This window comes from Mytilus edulis, unplaced genomic scaffold (genome assembly GCF_963676685.1).
Source record: "Mytilus edulis unplaced genomic scaffold, xbMytEdul2.2 SCAFFOLD_184, whole genome shotgun sequence".
Classification (NCBI taxonomy): domain Eukaryota; kingdom Metazoa; phylum Mollusca; class Bivalvia; order Mytilida; family Mytilidae; genus Mytilus; species Mytilus edulis.
The window spans coordinates 21,277-33,309 of record NW_027267608.1 but is presented as its reverse complement, the minus strand read 5'-3'; positions in this window follow the sequence as shown (position 1 = coordinate 33,309).

The window sequence follows — 12,033 nt, the reverse complement described above, 5'->3', positions numbered from 1 at the left end:
AAAGTAGACTGTCTGGCAAATGGGGAATTTTGACTTGTGGACTGTCGGAATATAGCTACGCACCCTTCTCAGCTCAAAAAGCTAACCAACCGTCATCAGGTGCATGGCAGATAGGTGATGTCTTAAATAAGATTGACATGTATGTTCAACTAACTTCAAACCGACAAGTTTAGTCTTAGAACCTGCTTTAAACAATGTTGACTTTTGACCCTTTTTGTGCCCCTATTTCCAGAATTGAAGGGAAAACACCAATCAATAGCAAACTCTGATCTGCATTTGGTCCTGGATATCAAGTAAATCCATTTGGTCCTAGATATCAAGTAAATCCATTTGGTCCTAGATATCAAGTAAATCCATTTGGTCCTAGATATCAAGTAAATCCATTTGGTCTTATAGATATCAAGTAAATCCATTTGGTCCTAGATATCAAGTAAATTCATTTGGTCCTAAATATCAAGTAAATCCATTTGGTCCTGGATATCAAGTAAATCAATCCACTGCAACTTCAAAGGATAAGGGGCATTGTAGTGCCTTTTTCGTCCCAGCATTTTATAAACATATGAAGCTCATCTTACAAGGTGCTAGAGATATGTTGACAGGGCTTAAACATCAATTATCATGATTATATATGTGTCAGAAATCACGTAATCACTCATTCCTGTGCTTTGGTAATTCCATATTATTGAAATGTTATCTTCGGTAGTCTTTAAACCATTTCCTTCAGTTATAAAGAAATAACGCAACCAATTAATCATTAAAAATAAAACATTGTGGTCAAATAATCAACCTCAAAATGCCGTGGTAATCATGCAACCAAAAACCTTAACATAATCCCGTATCGCTATAGACATACAGCAAAGAATTCCGTCTTGAACTTGCATTACGGGGAGACCGTTGAAAGTATCACTGTGACATTGAGATGAAAAAACAGCGATAAAACTGCTGTTCCGTTGCTGTGGGCTTTGTCAAGTGTATGTAGAAATTTCGTGTCATGAATTTATATACCATATGCATTGTCTTCGTGCTTTCTTATTACCCAAACAATTATTGTTAACAGAGGACGACAGACCTACATTATAATAAATCTAAAAATATTTGCATCAGTATAGATATTTGGGAAATGTATGTGCAAGATATTAAAAGTTGAGGGTAGATTTTTTTAATGATGCTCTACACATTAAAGAATTTAACGGTTCTACGTGTTTCTGGTACAAGTTAACTAGACTATGAATAAAAAGAGTCAATTATGATCAACATAAATTAAAAAAAAAATTGATATGCAGATAAACATGTACCTATCAGAACTTCTAAATGATGTCCGTTACCCAAATATCATCGATAAAAAAAACCTGTTAAATTCTGTTCTAAACAAGGGATAATTTTCTTAACTCTTTGATACTTCCAAAAAGTCTCCCACATGACTCAGACCATCTTGTGAAACAAACTGAATGGAAGTATCTGCCTAGTCTTTCAACATTAAGTCAGACGCTGTACAAAAGCAAAAAAAAGAATATTTCAATTTGGCCTGGTCTATTTCTTTGATGTGTTTTCTTAAGTACTGCATGGCATCTCTTCAGCAGAAGAAAGGTTTTCAAGAAAGATATGGCTTCCCTTACCGTTTTTAACAGTCCGTTGTAAAGTATTGTAAAGCTGTTCTTAATAATCGTTGGATTGATCGAGGTTCCCAAGTCCAGACAATGTACTTTGGTTGCTGAACTAGACGTTCTTAATGTGGAATTTCCTTTATGATTAGACTAAAATTGTCATGTTTTCCCACTTTTTACAAGAGTGGCTATCTAGAAAATCTGCAAGGTTTATTTTGTCGACCTTTGCAAACTTTTCCAAAGCATATAACACAACTTCATTCTCACATGGAGACAGGTACCGGTACTAAAAAGATATTCATAATATCTGGTTTTACCTAACCAAACATTGCTTCTTCAAATGTAACTCAGTCTAGTGTTATTGAACCATGAAAGATTAATAGTTGTGTGCACAAGATTAAAAGTTGTGTGTGTTATATTTCTTATTTTGCAAATTCGGAATTGCTTGTGAGACAGATCTAGAGGTAGACAATAAAGGAGACGAGGACTTGGAGAGTGTAGAGCTCGAATTATTTTATGGAGACTATACACTTCTTGCTCCTCTTGATCCTGAAGTCGTCAATAGTGAGTTATTGGACATTCCTGCTGTAGGTCAGTTACAACAAGTTGACCCAGATTTTCAGGATATGTTTAATTACTTGCAAAATGACGTTTTACCTCAAAGTGAAAAGGTTCGACAAAAAGTTCTAGCAGAATCTCAAGATTACTCGGTTTGTGATGGTGTTTTGTATAAATGGTTTCAAAAGAGGTTTAAAACGAGTCCAGATGAAAAGTACATTAAACAATTATGTCTTCCATTAGCTCTCAGACGTCATGCTTTGCTAGCTTATCATGACTTGAATTATGGTGGTGCACACTTAGGATTGGACAGGGTTTTGGCTGCTTTGAGACAAAAATATTTTTGGCCAAAAATGCAACAAACAGTCAAAGACCATGTTCTTTCTTGTGACAGGTGTCAACGAATAAAGGTTGACCATACACGCAAAAATCCACCTTTAAATCCTTTGCCAGTGGTAGGTCCATTTGATCGATGCCATATGGATTTCTTAAAGCTGAGCAAGACAAACAAAGGTGAAACATACTTGCTCGTTTTGGTTGATAGTTGTAGTAAGTGGGTTGAAGCATTTGCTATGAAAACACAAGAGGCTTCTGAAGTTGCAAAGGTCTTGTTCAAAGAGGTTTTCTCTAGATTTGGCGCAGCAAGGTTTTTGATTAGTGATCGTGGAAAAAGCTTCATGAATAACTTAGTTCTGTCGTTATGTGAGATATTTGATGTTACAAGATATCATACTAGCTCGTACCATCCTCAAACAAATGGGTTAGTAGAAAGGTGCAACTCAACTCTGATAAAGTCTTTCAGAGCATACTGTGATAAGGCTCAAAATAATTGGCCCGATAAATTACCCGGAATTTTAATGGCTTTACGCAATTCTCCTTCAACTCAATCAACTGAGTTTTCTCCCTTTCATTTGCTGTTTGGTAGAGAAATGAATCTACCTTTTGACACTTCTGTTACACCTAAACAGAATTTGTCATCAGATGCCAAGCTTCAAATGGAAGAAGTTCTATCAAATCTAAAGATCACACAAGATCTTGCCACTAAAAATATGTTAAAAAAACAGTTAAAATCTAAAGAGCGATACGACCGAAATTCAAAAATTCCACAATTTAAAGTAAGGGATTTAGTTTTACTTCGGCAACATGTGGTTCCCGTCGGTCGCTCACCGAAATTGGTAGATAAGTACAAAGGGCCTTATTACATAACTGAGTTGGGACCAAAGTACACATACAAATTGAGAATGTGCAGCACTAATAAAGAGGTAAAATCGATGATCAATGCAAAAGAAATAATCCTTTACAAGGATCCAAGAGATCATCAGCTGCAACCCAATGAGGTGGTACAAAATCAAGCTAATGATGCTGATAGGGTAGATCAGCATGATCAAAGTGATGAGAATGTGCCTCAAGCACAAAATAGGGAGAATGAAACCACTGATGGTAATGATGATCAGGTAGAAGATCATCAGTTTTATAAAGCGGAAAAACTGTTGAAGTTAAAGCGCTTACAAGGTAAACGACATTTCCTTGTAAAATGGGCGGACGGCTCAAAACCCACATGGGAACCAGAGGAATATGTTTCAGAACATTTAATCAGAGTATATTTCAGCACACATACAAATACAGGAGCTAAACGAAAGAGAAAAACATGCATACGGCAAAACTAGTCACACAAAACTATTAAAGTATTTTTCATTCCTTGAAATAAAAGAAAAAATATATAATAAAGCACATTAGCACATACACATTTTTTTCTTTTGCACCAGTGCTGAAGTCTTTGAATTGTTTTTATAGTGTTATTCTCGAGATTATATCTTTTAGGAACTTTAGAATGTTTTCAAAAACCATAAATTATTTATTCAAAATTGTGGTGTTTTGTTACCCTTGACAGATTTATATCTGTTGTCTAATAGTGCTAAGAGTATGCGCATGCTCATCTAACAACTCATCACACATTTTTTTTTCATTTTCATACGTTAAGGTTAAAGGGCACTTAGAAACTTTTCACTGATGACAGTTTTTTTTATGGTGTTAATATTTTCTTGAATGATACAGACTGAAAGCCAAAGCATAAAGAGAAAGTGCACACACATTGTGGACAGTTTTTTACGAAGAGTTACATAGAGTCATGACTAATGTTGAAGTACGTTTTTTGTTTAATTTATTTGTATATAATATGATAATTTTCTTATATTTTTGTGGTTCAAAGCTAGAACATTTACTTCAACACTTGTTATTTTACAGTACAAAAGAAAGCAACATGTGCGTTTGTACCTTCTTTTATTTTTGCAAGCCGCGACGACTTTTCCTTCCGAGCCATTGGTTCTATAATTTTGAGCAACAATGCTAATATTCAACTGACTATTTTATTTTGGTTTAGTTTGGTTGATTCTTTTTTTGGCAAACTGCGTGTAGAACCAAATTTAAATTTGTTTTCACAAAACAAAACAAAAATTCCGTGGATAGTACATGTGTTACAGTACCAGTCCTTATTCTGCCTCTGTATCCATCCTATTTTACTATTAAACCTCACTGTATTTATAACATTGTTTTTACAAAAGTTAGTTAATTGTCAAATTGTCTGATTTCACGTTAAACATGTCTAGTATGAGATATTTTTTTTTAAATATCTTATATATATTGGCTTTAATTCAGCAAACTCATGATATTTTTTCTCCAACATAAATGGCATTTATTCAGCACCTATTAATGTGGCTCAATGAGCATACTACCTTACACAACAATAGCAGAAAACAATAGAACATTTATTTGTGACAATGTATATATGTTTTATGAGTGTATATAAAATTGATTAACTTGATTTTCTAATCTTATATGTCTTATATTTGTAGTTGAATGTTATGTGGCTTTGGGGTCAAAGCCAATTAAGGCAGAGGGGAGATGTTATAGATATATTTTGAAATTCCGAATTTGCAAAATAAGAAATATAACAGCTTTGCAAACTTTCTTTTATTAAATATTTTATTTTTTATTCTCAAAATGAATTTGTAAAAGTGGACAATTTAGAAGAAAATAGATTTTACAGATATTTGACAAATATTGATAATTATTCATTCATTAATTATACATGCTATATTTTGAATAAAAGAAAGAGTGTAGGCAATTAGGCCTATTGTCAAAATTACAAAGATTGTCGCAACATAGGTATACGAAAATCAATAATTTAGATTAATGTGTCAGCTTGGTTGACAAGACAAAATTATGAGTGACCAATTAAAATGTTGTGGTCAGCTACGAAATTATGTAACGATAATTTTCATTGGTAAAACGAAGAAAACCTGGGATCTCTAAGCACGTGAGCAACGACCTTTTTAAGCTAGTGTTTTGGGCTATTCGTCAGTTGCCATGAGATCTCAGTTGTAATAAAATATAGTTATTTTGGAATTCTTCGTTTTAACCAGGTAATTCATATTTAATATTTTAAAGCCTTCTTTTTATGAAAATTACATTTCACATTTACTTTTTAATTTAGTTTTATTTATTTAATTCTATTTATTTAAAATGATCGTTTTTAGTTTATTACATTACGATTAATATAGATGATTTTTAAGTGAAAATATACAGTAAACATTAATTCCCTAAATGTTATTTATTTCATTAATTTTCATTATTACATGCAAATTTGTTTACAGGAGATTTGTGAATTTGACGCATAATTTATTCGTAGTAAAGTTAAATTCTGTTATTTGGTTATATTTAATATTCAACGAAGTTTAAAGAAATCTTTGTTTGTCACGTTGGTTTACCTTGACAACGCAACAGAACACAAAGAAAATATTTGTTGTTTCATGTATATTGAAATCGTACCGATGCAGGATTGATCTCCAGAACAGAAATATTTGCGTATTACGTAATAGCAAGAAACATTTAATATATTACAGCTTGACATTATCTATGTATGATGAACTATAAATATTGTGAAATATATTGTATGCATTTATATGAAATTGTATTATAGAGTTGCCATGAGATCTCAGTTGTAATAAAATATAGTTATTTTGGAATTCGTCGTTTTAACCAGGCCAGCTAAAGTCCAGATGACATAGGCTGAAAGTCAAGTACGACATGTGCACAAGATTAAAAGTTGTGCGCACAAGATTTAAAGTTGTGCGCACACGTTGTTTAAAAGTTGTGCGCTCAAGATTTAAAGTTGTGCGCACAAGATTTAAAGTTGTGCGCACAAGTTTAAAAGTTGTGCGCTCAAGATTTAAAGTTGTGCGCACAAGATACAGGGAAATATAATACAATTTATGTCTCTGCTAATATCCATAATTTGAATAAACTTTTATTCAAAAATATATACTCGCACACGTCCTGCAAGTAAAAAACAGAAACGTGACAGTTAATGAATGTTACCTGTCGTTAGTCGCTTTGTAGAAAAGTGGGTTGACGAGGCCAAACATGATATTTTTTTATCATTTAATTGGATACCGGATGATCGGATTATCGGACTATTGGATAGTGGATTGTCGGACTAATGGGAATGTCGGACGCGACTACTGTCGGCATGTAGCTACGTTATCCGTTTTTTGTTATTTGTACATGTGCTTTAACAGTTCCGAATGTATGTCCTTGAACAGAGCAATATGACGGGGTTATCATTGATCTTCTAATTATCTTTATTCCGCTCAAACTTTCGATATGACCGCCACGAGCAATTCATAAATCTGATTGGCCTGAAAAGGACAAGTGCGTAGCCATATTCCGACAGAATCCTGAATTGACCAAGGGACAAAAGTTTGGAATTAACTGTAAGGTACATCAAGGATATGTATAGTATACAAATCTTGAGTACATGTACATGTCACAATTATTGAAACGAAAATAAATCCCAGATAAGAGACATATAATACTAGTTTAAGAGATTTGCAACTCGGCGAAATGAATTCACAAATGTACACATTGATTTCAAATCCTTATTACCTCAAAAGTATCAAAAATATCCGCATAAAAAAACCTTTTTTACTTGAAGAAATCTTTTGGCTTTCATAATAGGCAGTTGCTATTTGTCCGGCTAGCCGGACGAATAGTACCAGGACTATTTGTCCGGCCAATACAATGCGCATGTCACTATAATATTTGTGTGTGCGTGTAATATTATCTTCAGCATCACCAAGGGGTAGCACATGTTTGAAACTTAAGTGTTAGGGCCTAATCTTGTTACTGGTAATTGAAATTGTTGTTTTCTTCATACTAGTTTATAGTCCAATGTGGATAACGATGTTATAATTAGAATAAAATCATATATATCCCATATTTTTTATATAAGAAGAGAGAAGAATTTACTTGTAAAACAAACTTGGGTAGTGTTTCAAATTGACTTGTCTAGCTGTAAAAGGTACAAAACTATCATGTCTGTAGCTGTCAAAGAGAAATATAGACCCCTTTACATAAAGTTATCCATATTTTGAGTGAAAGGTGAGAGATTTTTCTATAATGCCCCCCCCCCTCCCCCCCCCAAAAAAAAAATTAAAAAAAACCACTGTTTTTTATTTTATTTACGTGACGGGATCGGGTGTCACAGTGTGCACCTTTTCCCACATTTCTCTTTTCTTTTCTTGTCTTGCAAGACTCATTTTTTGGATTATAACTAAGCTAAATTTCATTCAGTTAGACCTGCAATTGTAATGGCCTTTTTCAACTACACTTGCTTTGAACATCTTTTCCACCTGTACACAGCTGTAGCGAATCGAATAATTTTGTAAAACTAATTCTCCGATCAATTATATATAATTATCTTTTATTTCCCTTTTTCCTTGTGATTTCAATTTTTAGAGTCCCTGTCATAAGATTATATCATTCTTGGAAGTTCATAATATCGTGTTCCATTGTCAAATTCCGAAAAATGCAAAATTTATCACAAATATTTCAGCCATGATCTTAAATTTGAATCAGTGATCAGATTACACGCGCCCCCTTGGTGCTATTGAAGATAATGTTACACGCACTTCCGAACGCACATTATATGACATGCGCATTACAATGGCCGGACAAATAGCCACTCCGTTCATAATTTCGTTTTTTTGTGATTTTATGGCATACAAAGAGGATTATCTTACCTCCTATACATTTCCAGGAATATGATTGGTTAAAAGCGTCCGCGTGCAAACCGTGTATATTTGATATTAGGTTAGTAGGGAGGCGGGGCTTATCTCATACGCGGTTAGTAGTGGAGCTACGTCCCTTTATATTCCTTATTAGGTAAGAAGGGGGCGGGGCTTAATTCATACACGGTTAGTAATGGTGTTATGTCCCTTTATAAAAAACAAAACGGTACTGAGAAAAAAATTCTTAAAAGTTCCAACAGACGAAGAAATTGATGATTAAGATTAAAACACATTTAAACCTTACAAGTTATTGTTGGCATCTGTTTTTGTAGGATCAATGGAAGTATTTTCTTAGTGCTTACAGTATTGCAGACTTGCTCATTTTGAGAACCACTAGTCTTAATTTCACACGTTAAGATAGTCGGTAAGATAAATTCGTTACATAGTGTGCTAGTGACGTAATACGGTATATATGGGGTCAGTAAATTCCATATGGGGATTCGAGCTTCGCTCTCACCCCATATATACCGTATTAGGTCACTAGCACACTATGTAACTAATAGTATTGAGCAAAAGTTATTGAATCGAAATCTAAACCAGGTAAACCGTTCAGATTTCGGTAATTGTGTGCAATTGTTTTACTTTAAATGTTCATAATTTTTGGTATCATAGAAGATAAAGACTTTTTATACTTCATTTTCAAACATATAAAGAATGTATTAATCTGAAAAGAAAATAATAAAGTATTCTATAGATGTTATGCAAAAGATTTAGTATTAGTATACTTGGGTCAATTTACACGTTACGCTGTTGTGGGTATTGGTGAATCAAGACTCGCTTCGGATTTTGAAAATTTTATGGCTTGTCGTTCCAGAGACATTGGACTTTTGAAAGTCATTTTGATGCAATATTTATTTGCATATGGGTATCCTCATCCTCATGCATGTTTACAAACACAGCCATTTTACTAACTTGTTATAAGATGCCTACTCCTCAATATTCAAGTTCATTCTCACAAAAATTCTAGTGCACAATTCGGGGGTATAATGTGCTCTTGGTGTATTTGGTTTTTCTTTTTTTTTATATCCTTTGGTTGTATAACATGGAATACTTGTATTCTGACACAACGCTTGAAGATCATTGGCAGTAACATGTATTTTAAGTGTTGGTGTATATGCATACATGTGTATAGTCAGATGAGCACCCAGAAACTTGTTCATCTTTGCCCCTCCTCTTATTTATCTATATGAATTAACGCGACATTATAAACCAGTAAAGACAAAATTATTCATTGATCGGGTACAATCGGAACTACTCGAACTTTCTGCATGGTTGCACGAAGAAATATTGTACTGCGTAGCGAGAATGGCCGAGTAGTTACGATTGTGATTGGGTATTGGGTCGGATCGTGAATATCCATACTTTTTCCGTATTTAATAACTTTTGTCCATTACATATTCCCAATTCTATATCTCATTCTAGCCAATAGAATCTTTCCCACATCATAGGGCAACCAATGAGAACCGGTATGTGTTACGTAATAATTTCAATTAAGATCGCGTGAATATCCTATGAAACTAATAATAGCTTCGCAATTACCTAGAATAAGTCTTGCTTAAAATATAGGTCATGGTGACCCACTTTTTATACGGACCTTTATTACCGTCTTATATATAGATGTGTCCCCTGATGACATATTCTTCCTGTACAATTTGTTACGTCTAGATATGGACCTGTATAAATATTCGTTACTTTTCAAGACACGTCCACTGACAAAATATGATAATCATTCATCTATTACAAGTATTTCCTATGATCTGGACCTTAAAGCGAATCAACCAAAGTAACTCGTGCGTAAAATGTAGATCAAGATGACCTAGTTTTGGTATGGACCTTTACAGTATTTTTTTCAAATTGATTAATTTGGTTTTCAGTGAAAAAATGTTAATTTCACCCCGTCACATGAGTAGGAAGTTTTCTACCCCATTCCCTAGTCCAAGTAATATTAAATAGCCTTAGAACGCAATTCAATTAGATGTACTTTTTGCTTAAGGGCCTTCCTACGGTATTCGTGTAAAAAGCCAAAAATACCCTCATCAGTCATCAAGATTATCTTGACTAGTCCGACACCCCATCCTCTAATATTTTATTTAATAAATCTACTGTAACACTTTTCCATAAGAAATATAAATTTGTTTTCCTTATTCAAATTATCTAATTACAATAGTAGATATTTGGGAAAGTGATTGACATACTTAATGTTCCATACATTACATTTAAAAAAAAAAAGCTGAATATTCAAAATTTAGAGGTAAAGCTTTTAAATCAAGTCAGGTAAGCAAAACATTTGTTATAGTTTTGTAAAATTTTAGAACACAATAGATACAAAAAGTAGGTAATTAGATACTTATTCCAAACTAAAAACTTGTTTTTCTAAAGAAATGTATCTTCGTTAAACAATTTTCGATTGAGAAGTGCCATATGAAAAATTAGAATCAGTACCCATGATCTAAAATTAGAAAGAGACATGGATTGTTCTTATGTTGTGCTGTTAAACCACTGTCCCATGTTAGGGGAGGGTTGAGCGCTCACAAACATGTTAAACCCCGCCACATTCTTTAAGTGCCTGTCCCAAGTCAGGAGCCCGTAGTTCAGTGATTGTCGTTGGTTTTTTGTCTGTCATATTTGTTTCTCGTAAATTGTTTTGTTATAAATTAAGCCGTTAGTTTTCTCAATTGAATTATTTGATATTTTTCATGTCGGGGCTTTTATAGCCAATCATACGGTATTGGGTTTTCGATTGTTGAAGGCCGTACGATTGCCTATAATTGCCGCGGTACATCTACTTCATTTTGAACTTTGGTGGATAGTTAATTGTTTCATTGGCAATCATACCACATCTCCTTAGCAGTCTTATATCCACTGACGTGCTTATATCTATACTAATATAAAAGGAAGAGACCGATTTCATTGAGCCGCAACTCCTCTGAAACCATACAAAGTCGGTAATATTTGTGATATGACGTATAAATTTAGTGTTTTGTACTTCCTAAATTCTCGCATAAATTTGTCTTTGAAACAATCTTTTTCCCACAGAAAACGACAATTTTTGAGAAAATGTCCCAATTCGGAGACCGTTATTGATCCGTGTCTTATACGCTTTCGCGCATGCTCATTCGGCGGGACTTTTTTCATTGTTCGTTTTGATCCCTTTCGGTAATGTCAACGGATTTTACGTAGCGCATACGGTTATTGAGGTTAAAGGGTAAAAAAACTACTAAAAATCACACTTTGCCACTTTTTTCTTGGGGTATTTAATATATTTATTTTCCAACCGAGATGAATGGGTCTTTTGCATATATATATACTAGAACACACCCGCGAAATCGCGGGCATTCAGAGCGTAGTTTATAGTATGTAAAGTGTTGTTGGAAGAATTATGTAAAATATTGAATGACTGGAGAATTTCAGCAAAAGTATCATAAGTCATAGGTTATTGGGGACAGGAAAATGTTTTTTTATATCCCTCCTCCTTTATTTCCAAAATTCCCAATTTTTTGTTTTCTATCAATTTCAATATGAACATAATACATTGAGTATGTCATGAACATTTAAGTAAGGAGCCTGTAATTCAGTGGTTGTCGTTTGTTTAGATTTAATAACTGGAGAATTTCAGAAAAGGTATCAAAAGTTCACATGAATAATTTTAGCGCTTATATAAATCTGTATATTATGAACATTAAATTTCATTACTATATAAATATAGTGTATTTACTTTCAATTTTAAGTTTACTAATCGATCC